An 11,574-nucleotide genomic window follows, 5' to 3' on the forward strand; every position below is an offset into this window, starting at 1 on the left:
AGAAGGAAAGTATGTCTTCGAAACTCCGCGGATTAAGGACTATCCATTTATCTAGTGTTTCCTTTTCAGATTAAACATGTTTTTAACTCATTTCAAAGTGTTTTTTTAACATATTTTATTAACTATTTGCTCATATATATATATATATATATATATATATATATATATATATATATATAATTTTCAGAATGTGAGAGATTATATAATAATTTCCACAGCCAAACAACTTCGCAGTCCACAAGAGTCAAGCCATGACAGTCAACGAACCGGAAGTTCAAGACACGAGTTTCGTCCTCATTTGGGCTCATCAGTTAAACACATCCAAACTCAGGATGCAAGATGCTCGGGTTTCGAATCCTGAGTTCGGGTGTGTCTAATTGATGAGCCCAAACGGGCGCGAGACTCAAGTCTTGAACTTCCATTTCGTTGACTGTCATAGCTCTTGTGGGCTGCGACGTTGTTTGGATGTGGAAATTCATATATGTATATATATATATATATATATATATATATATATACATATATATATGTATATATATGTATATATGTATATGTATATATGTATATGTATATATATATATATGTATATACCTTGTATACATATATATATATATGTATATGTATATACGTTTTATTTGTTTTACATAATTATTTCTATGTTGGTACACATTCACGAGCATGTTTCGGTCAGTCAGTTACAAGTACCTAGAAACCTCTTCAATGTTTATGACTTATACAAAAGTAAAGTCTGTAACGTTCCATCCGAAACGATCAAAAGATGAGGAGACGAGATAAAAGGTACGTTTTGCTTCGTTTTTATAAAACCCTCAAGAGGGCTGATGTATCGTGAACGTGAACATCGACCCAATATAAGCATACACGTATGTCCCCCATGCAACAGATACGATTTGGTTCGTGGCGTCGCTGCGGAAGATCAAACACAAGACACCACATACACAAGAATATATATACACGAGAAGATATACACGCCCCCCCCCCCAGGTACTTAACAGCTTCCTTAAAGTCAGTCTCTTCAACAATATGGTGAAACCTTCTGGTCATGAATACAAAACTTCAGTTGTCATAAGAATGCAATTTGCAACCTCCTCTGATTCATTCAGACGGAATAAAAAAAAACATTAACTATTTTTATCCATGTTATTCTTTCTTTCTTTCTTTCTCTACCTATTTCTTTTACCTTTCTTCAGATAGAAAGGGAGAGAATATTAAGTTCTCTTTGCGTCATTAGCCCTAGCGATCTCTAACTCTTTCTTTCTCACTCTACCCTCGCTCGCCACCCTCTACATCAACTAAATTTTAAGATCCATTGTACAGTCGCCATATTGATTGATTATAATGGAGGAGCTACTTAGTTCACAATATTACAATGTTAAAATATGTATCGATACAAATAGAATCCGTGCATGTGGAAGAGTGGACCTTCATCACACATTTTGCTAGATTCGCCGATTGCAGTAATTCGCGTTGGACTCGTCAACAAACTTAGTATCCGTATGTGACAATGGGAAGGGATAACTAATAATAGCACTTCACCAGCCGTTGGATAAAAAACGTGTTTCGCCATTAATTGACAGATGACTCAAGACAATACAAAATTAGTAGTAGTAATACTATGAGTAGTAGTAGTAGTAGTAGTAGTTGTTGTAGTAGTAGTAGTAGTAGTTTGTCATTAGGGTGTATCAGTAACTAGAATGGCTAGCCGGTGTTTCCCGAGGTAAAAGAGTATAACTTCTATCTATTTCTGCCCTGGTTCCCCCCTTCTTCTCCCTCCTCATCTCATGCATCTTCTCGTTTGACCAACACACACATGTACACATACACATGCATACACATTGTTGTGTTCGGAGAATGGGATGTCAGAAATCCTTGAAAATTGAATAAGTAAAAATAGCTGATTGTAATTAAAATAAAATTTATTCATGGAAAAAAACATTAATTATTTACAGAACGATTATTCATGTACCAAGCAAAGCCGCCATATTGACCACTGTTCCCTCAGAAGAACTCTCTAGTCTTTTTAAGGCTCTATCAAGGGCGATAACTCTTACGTTCTTTATTAGAGTTATTTCCATTTCGATCGCTATAACACCTCCTCTTTTAAATATGATGCTTGTAGGATGTTTGATATGGGTCTATTTGTAGAGTTGATGTTGATTTGCACTTTAGTTGGGCCATTCGGGTTGGACCTTTCTTCTCAGACTTGCTTTGTTTACCGCATGTTTTTTGAACACTTTGAGTAGTTCAAATGTATCCAGTAAAATATTTAATGCAATGATTGTGCCATTGCATTGTCTCCTTGGAAGATATGAGTGACGCAGTTGATTTGCATGTCTGACCCAAATAGATGATCGTACATCCACATCATAGATTACATTATGACGTACTGTGTGATATTGTGTCCATTTTTCTTTTCCACTGCGATAGTCTTTTGCCAATACACGTTGTCCTGGTATGGATTTTACGTGACGTTACTGCATGATGGCGATTGAATTGCTTTTTCATCTTCTTGTTTCTCTTGGGAAGATTATTTGATCATGGACAAATAGCATTCATTGGTAAACGTATTTTTGTCCATCAATGGTTCACCAGGAGACTTTCCATTTGGGCAATTAAGATTTGGGGTAAATTTGTAGCTACTTAGAAATATTTCTATAATCTCTCGTGTAGTTCCTTCCCCTTTTAATTTCAAGGGTTCTCTCTTCAATGTGTCGACAAAGGTTTGTCCATTAGATTGTGGGTGCAAAGGTGGAGATATGAGATGCTGAATACTGTTTTGTTTTAAAAAAAAGTCAGAAAATTCTGCTGAGGTAAATGCAATACAATTATCAGAAACTAAGATTCCAGGTATTCTCAATCTGTTGGAAATTCCTTGTAGATTCTTTGCTGTTTCATTTGATGTAGTATGGTTAATCTGGAAGGCTTGTAGCTACTTACTGTAAACATCAAACAATATTAAATAATGCTGTCCATTAATTGGTCCTGCAAAGTCCATGTGCAGTCGTGACTAAGGCGTTTCTGGGGTAGGCCGTGCTTGCAATGTTGTTTTCCGAGGAAACTTCACAACTAGTTGACATTTGTGCGGATATGTGTATATGTATATAGTATTATAGAATAATTCTCCAAGTTCAAAATATCAAGTTTTCTCGGTTGGTCATTTATTACTTTTTAAAAGGTATCCATTACAATATGGTTTCGTATTGCGACTAACAAGTCTGTAAAATTATGTTATTGCTGCATATTTAGTCACGTACTCATCGGATGTTTCCCTTAAAAAACAAAACTTATAAAAACACCATTTTGGACAACTTACATATATATATATATATATATATATATATATATATATATATATATATATATATATATATAAAGAGAGAGAGGGAGTAAGAGAAGGCAAGAGCGACAGAGAGAGATAAACACGCAAAATTTCTCTTTCTCTCGTTCTCACTATCTATATATATATATATATATATATATATATAGAGAGAGAGAGAGAGAGAGAGAGAGAGATGGTAAGACAGAGACAGAGAGAATGAATGTGTATTTATTGCTGGCCCTGTTCCTTGACGCATATCGTGTTCATGGAAATGGAGAGAATTGATAGAAATATATATATATATATATATATATATATATATATATATATATATATATATATATATAGAGAGAGAGAGAGGGAGAGAGAGAGAGAGCGAGGAACGGAGAATGAAGGATAGATGTAAGGGTTCGAAGGAAAGGCAGAAAATCAAAAAGCATTTATTTTTTTTCGGAAACATTTTCGGAAAATGTCAATTATCTGCCGAACACATAAAGAATGAAAGGTTCTCCCTCACTGCCGGGTTCGGCCGCGGCCTTTTTTTTTTTTTTTTTTTTTTTTTCTACGTTCTCATCTATCTCTCCTCATGCACTCTGCGACAGCACAGAGTTTAAGCCTAAATATGTTTTTAATTGTAATTAAGTAAAATGTCAGAGCATTGCAGAGAGAAAAAAAAAAACGAAAAAACAAAATAAAAACAAATACACCCCCCATTTTTATTTGTTCAAAGGAAATGATATATAAAGAGAGCACGCACTCACCGCGCATGCTCAGTGGTAAACACAAAACGTCACAACCAAAAAAACAACATCTGATTCACACATGATGTTACTGTTACTACTACTACTTCTACTACTTTTAATAGTAATAATAATAATAACAACAACAACAACAACAACAACAATAATAATAATAATGATAAAAACAACTAATAATAATAATAATAATAATAATAAAAACAACTCTGTGGACAGTCGGACTGCCTTCGTGTCTATGAAAAACATTGTTGTCGTCGAAACCAGCTTGCATTTAATAAATTTCATACTTCTTTCCAAAGGCCAACCCTATTAAGTTCAAGTAAACATCAGTCTTTGCTTAATTTCAATCATTAAACTGTGTTTTGTTTTGGTTTGGTTTTGGTTTCGATTCTAGCAGATGTCACTCAAATCGTATCTATATAATTGTTTTACTTTTGGAATCATGACTACATATTGGGTATATGCTTCCGGTCAGTCTTGAAAGACAAAGGATACCCCTTAGGGGCAGTAGCGTGTGTAATTGTGAAACAAGGGTTGCGCAATCCCCGACCACACCTCTCCTGAATCGGCACTGTTTGAGTCCAGTGGCAAAGAGAAGACCAGGACGACTGGAAACAATGCCGAGATAAGCGGAGAGCACATACAGCGTCTGAAAGTCCCAAATGGTCACCCATTTAGTACTGACCAGGTTCAACGTTGCTTAACTTCGGTGATTCAGCGGGAACCGGTGTGTCACCGTAATTATGCCGTATTGGGTACAATATAATATGAAATATCTTTAATAAGATGCTTCTGTCCACAATCGAACTATATTAAGTACAAATAAACTTTAGTATTTGCTTTACTTGTATGCATAGTTTCAATCGTAAAAATATGTTTTTTTATGATTTTGTTTCGGTTTCGATTCTATCTTCTTTCATCAAGTTTTTACTTTTACGATCATGAGCTAATTGCGTACAATATGATATCAAATAATTGAGTACAATATGATATCAAATAATTGGGTACAATATGATATCAAATAATTGCGTACAATATGATATCAAATAATTGCGTACAATATGATATCAAATAATTGGGTACAATATGATATCAAATAATTGGGTACAATATGATATCAAATAATTGCGTACAATATGATATCAAATAATTGGGTACAATATGATATCAAATAATTGGGTACAATATGATATCAAATAATTGGGTACAATATGATATCAAATAATTGGGTACAATATGATATCAAATAATTGGGTACAATATGATATCAAATAATTGGGTACAATATGATATCAAATAATTGGGTACAATATGATATCAAATAATTGCGTACAATATGATATCAAATAATTGGGTACAATATGATATCAAATAATTGCGTACAATATGATATCAAATAATTGGGTACAATATGATATCAAATAATTGGGTACAATATGATATCAAATAATTGGGTACAATATGATATCAAATAATTGGGTACAATATGATATCAAATAATTGGGTACAATATGATATCAAATAATTGGGTACAATATGATATCAAATAATTGGGTACAATATGATATCAAATAATTGGGTACAATATGATATCAAATAATTGCGTACAATATGATATCAAATAATTGGGTACAATATGATATCAAATAATTTGGTACAATATGATATCAAATAATTGGGTACAATATGATATCAAATAATTGGGTACAATATGATATCAAATAATTGGGTACAATATGATATCAAATAATTGGGTACAATATGATATCAAATAATTGGGTACAATATGATATCAAATAATTGCGTACAATATGATATCAAATAATTGCGTACAATATGATATCAAATAATTGCGTACAATATGATATCAAATAATTGGGTACAATATGATATCAAATAATTGCGTACAATATGATATCAAATAATTGCGTACAATATGATATCAAATAATTGCGTACAATATGATATCAAATAATTGGGTACAATATGATATCAAATAATTGCGTAAAATATGATATCAAATAATTGGGTACAATATGATATCAAATAATTGGGTACAATATGATATCAAATAATTGGGTACAATATGATATCAAATAATTGGGTACAATATGATATCAAATAATTGGGTACAATATGATATCAAATAATTGGGTACAATATGATATCAAATAATTGGGTACAATATGATATCAAATAATTGGGTACAATATGATATCAAATAATTGGGTACAATATGATATCAAATAATTGGGTACAATATGATATCAAATAATTGCGTACAATATGATATCAAATAATTGCGTACAATATGATATCAAATAATTGCGTACAATATGATATCAAATAATTGGGTACAATATGATATCAAATAATTGCGTAAAATATGATATCAAATAATTGGGTACAATATGATATCAAATAATTGGGTACAATATGATATCAAATAATTGCGTACAATATGATATCAAATAATTGGGTACAATATGATATCAAATAATTGCGTACAATATGATATCAAATAATTGCGTACAATATGATATCAAATAATTGGGTACAATATGATATCAAATAATTGGGTACAATATGATATCAAATAATTGCGTACAATATGATATCAAATAATTGGGTACAATATGATATCAAATAATTGCGTACAATATGATATCAAATAATTGCGTACAATATGATATCAAATAATTGCGTACAATATGATATCAAATAATTGCGTAAAATATGATATCAAATAATTGCGTACAATATGATATCAAATAATTGCGTACAATATGATATCAAATAATTGCGTAAAATATGATATCAAATAATTGGGTACAATATGATATCAAATAATTGGGTACAATATGATATCAAATAATTGCGTACAATATGATATCAAATAATTGACTCTTAAATAATAAATACGAAATCTGCGTAAATCAAAATATCATATTAAAGCGTATTTTGCGATCAGGCAATGTCAGGCGTCCCTGCTAATAATAATAATAATAATAATAATAATAATAATAATGATAATAATAATAATAATAATAATAATAATAATAATAATAATAATAGGTTATTGTCATACAAATTTCATAAGGAAACCAAAGATCATTGCTAGCGTTTGCTATTTTCAGTGAGTAACCTTAATATATAAAAGCCAGATGTTTGTGTGGTTGTACGTTTGTATGCCAAGCTCTAATGCCCAAACTACAAACCAAAGACCGACAAAGTTTACATTTTTCTTGATTGCCCTGGCTCCAGTACACATTCAACTGGCCCCGGTGAATGTTGATCGACCTAATTATTTCTGCATGAAGGAATTCAATGACGCATCTCTGCTTCTACGCGCGTTAATGACAAAGGTTGCTTTCTTAAACTCTTGCACTGTTAATATCTGCAAGAGAGAGATGTATGCAATAGTTCAGTCATAATAGCAATTCAATTTGCAATCCGCTCTGATTCATTCAAGCGGAATGAAAAATATGAGGCATTATTTTTGGGACGTCCTTCGTATCTATGTCTTTCTTTCTCTACCTGTTTCTTTCTTCTCGCTCTCTCTCTCTCTCCCTCTCTCTCTCTCTCTCTATATATATATATACATATATATATATATATATACATCCCTCTCTATCTCTTTGTCTCCCTTTAGAAAAAGAGAGAAAGAGAGAGAGAATAAGTCATCTTTACAATCGCCTTCGATCCATTCAGATGAAATAAAAAATTACAAAAGACGCATTACTTTTGGAACACGCCTTGTATCTATTTCTTTCATTTTTTTTTACGTATTTATCTCTCTCTCTCTCTCTCTCTCTCTCTCTCTCTCTCTCCCTCGATATATATATATATATATATATATATATATATATATATATATATATATATATACTAGCAAAAGTACCCGTCGTTGACTGGGTTCAAAAACAGCCTACAGAAAATGGACTCTGATTTATGAAAGTATGATAGGTTATGAAAAGAAAGGGCTGTAACGAGATAGCTTCGAATTTGGGGGTATCAAAACCAAAGCAAAATATGATGAAAGTAAAAATAAAATAGATAAACCCCATAATTTATTATACCATACCTGTTCACACTGAAACACTTATCACAATATTCTGTGGATCTATATTAAAAAACCTTGTTAAACTTTGTGACATATTTTCATTATATGGAGTCCAGACGCGAACGAACAACCCATAATTTTATTGTACCATATTTCTTCAAACTGAAACATAATTATCAAAGTATACTTATGCAGATAGATATGAAAAGTCTTTATTAAAGTTTGTGCCTATTTCCATTCTATGGAGGCTAGGCGCGAACGCAGGCCCCACAATTTTATTATACCATCCCTATTTAAGTTAAAACATACTTATTAAAGTATTATTATGTACATCTATATCAAAAACACTTGTAAACTGTTTTTTTTTTTTTAATTTTTAAATTTTTTATTTCCATACTTTGTGGACCAGGCGCGAACGCAGACCCTACAATCTTAATGAACCACCGTTCTGCCAGATCAAACGTACCCATTCCTGTGTCTCGATACATCTTCTATCATTATATGTAATTAGTTTTTTAAAATAGTCAACCATATAGGAGCCTATTTGTGATCACACACACACACACACACACACACATTCAGCTTTATATATATGTATATATATATATATATATATATATATATATATATATATATATATATATATCTTCGTGCAGAGAGAGAAAGCGGGTGGGAAAGAGAGAGGAGGAAAATACGTCCTTTTGCAACCCCCTCTGATCAAATCGGGTAAAATGAAAATAGGAGTCATTACATGGGGAACGCCCATTGTATCAGTTTCTTTCTTTCTTTCTCTATTTATCTCTTTCTCTATTTCTATCTCTCTATCTGTCTGTCTTCCTCTCTCTCTCTCTCTCTCTCTCTCTCTCTCTCTCTCTCTCTCTCTCTCTCTCTCTCTCTAAAGAAAGAGTGAGAGAGAAAGAAAATAAGTCGCCTTTGCAATCCCCTCTCATCCATTCGGTTGGCATAAAAGATAGGAAGCATTACTTTTAAAACGCAACTTGTATAAATTTCACGCAGATTTCATGATTACATTTAATAAAAGAAGCGTTAAATGAAAATCTCTCTTTACTTATTTTTGGTTTATTTCTCTGTGATTTGTCGTTTGGCATCATGTTGAACTTTTTTCCTGCCATGTTCTTTTTTCCAAACAATTTTCCGAAAAGTAGCATTCCTTGTCACGTCAGATTTCGCTTGACGTTTCACATGGACATTGTCAACGAACTATCTTATTGCGACATCGCTTTTACAATGGTCGGACAAGAACCGTCATGTTCCTAATGTTCTTTGTGGCGTCATCGCTTTAAAGATGTCGACAAACAGAACAACGACTGACTCGTTCTTAAAACGCATACAATCAATCTGCGATTTTTGCAATAGAAAGAATAATTTCAAATGTTGATGTGTTATTCGTATTATTTGGATTCTTCAGGTTACTCTTCTTATCCTGGATGTTATTTTCACAACGTTTCGGCCGATGTAACATTCTTCCTTCTTCAGATGTTTATTGTCGAACTTGAGAATATTTCTGCTGAACTCGGGAATCTCTACCGAATTTCGAACGGAACCTTTTATTTAATCCACAGAAGTAGCATGCTCTCGTTCCGTCAGCCATGACTGCGTAGAAGTTCTAAGTAATTCACAATAGTATTTTGAGTGTCGTCCGCACTGAGGATTGAACCATCAACCTCCAGAAGAGTGAAACTTTACTATTTAATTTTATTACATACACTACGCTACGGATCCAGATAATACGAATAACCAATCCTCATCTCAAAAATTCAGAAACGTATTGCTGTGTTCTTATATCTTCTTTTCTATTAAGAGTTACGACTTATCCAGACTCAAGGTCCCCTCAAGGATAAAGGTAAATGAATGTTAGGCAGTAAGATAACACCGTGATGATTGCTAATGATGGTGGAAGTTTGATAGAATCCGATTATCTAAGATGAGGCTCAAAAGAAATGTGTTCACACTTGCGGAGATCGAGGAGGGGGAGTTCTGCTTTGCCCGATCGGAAAATACGCTAAGATATGATACTTTAATTTGTTCAAATTTCGTATATATAATTACAGAGTCGTGATTTCAAAAGTAAAAAAAAAAAAATGTATTTGGGTGCCATCAGCTAGAATCGAAACTGAAACCAAAACTGTAGCATTCAAAGCTGGTGACGTTACCACTGTACCAACGTGACACGTATATAAACTGACTAAAAATTAAAAAATGCATAAAATGTATAACGATTTAAAAAATAAATTTACCCATTTTTGACCCCTTAAAATTTTTTAACCGACTAAAGATCCATAAAAATAAGATCCATAAAAATAAGTTCCATAAAAATAAGATTCATAAAAATAAGATCCATAAAAATAAGATCCATAAAATAAGATCCATAAAAAAAATAGGTCCATAAAAAATAAGATCCATAAAAAATAAGATCCATAAAAATAAGGTCTATAAAAATAAGATCCATAAAAATAAGATCCATAAAAATAAGATCCATAAAAATAAGGCCCATAAAAATAAGATCCATAAAAATAAGGTCCATAAAAATAAGATCCATAAAATAAGATCCATAAAAATAAGATCCATAAAAATAGGTTCCATAAAAAAATTCCAATCATTTGAGGCCCCTAACGCCGCTCTGCAATTTTTAGTTTCGAAAAAGATAGAGTTTGAAAGTATGGAGACAGATAGACAGACATATAACTTTTTATATATTAGATTTGACTTGAATACGATAATGTTGTCGTCAGCTGGGAAGTAGCTCCGTGGCATTGGGTTCCACAGACGGTTAATTCTAGGAAAGAAACTTTGCTCATAAAAAGGAAGGAAATTATTTATAGTTGTAGCAAAATATCGCAAGGCTGCTTCCCAGCTGATTATAACATTGTCGTTTTCAAGTCCAATAGAAACAAGTACTTGTTCATTTGTTATCTTAAATACTTAAATTCTAATCAGTTTCAACCATTACCGATCTTCACAGCGTTGTCTCATTAGCTACCTGAAACTCATTAACTTTTATATTTGGGTGGCCCTTGGAACTTGATAAGCGGTGACTCTCCTAAAACTATGTAAAAAATAGTAGGTATTTACATCTATATCCTAAATTTATGTCGCACGAAAGTTGGATATGATGGGTATGATGGATACAATAACCTTGGCTTTGGTAGAAGCCATCTTTGAATAACGATAATGTCTTTGGATGTGCTTAGTAATTTTTTTTCTTTTTTTTTTTACCATATGTTCCGCTTCTTTAAGTCGTCCAACTCTCCATCTTGCATCCCTGTCAATTATGTTGACCTCGTTTCATAAAGGGAAGTGTGTTCGTCTTTCTTTCCATATGTGATTAGCTAGTCCCGACCTTTCAACCACTCGCCCCCCCCATATCACGGTCAAGCATAGATATCGGCAGTATA

The sequence above is a fragment of the Euprymna scolopes genome, chromosome 35, assembly GCF_053919585.1.
Source record: "Euprymna scolopes isolate OS-2025 chromosome 35, ASM5391958v1, whole genome shotgun sequence".
NCBI lineage: Eukaryota > Metazoa > Mollusca > Cephalopoda > Sepiida > Sepiolidae > Euprymna > Euprymna scolopes.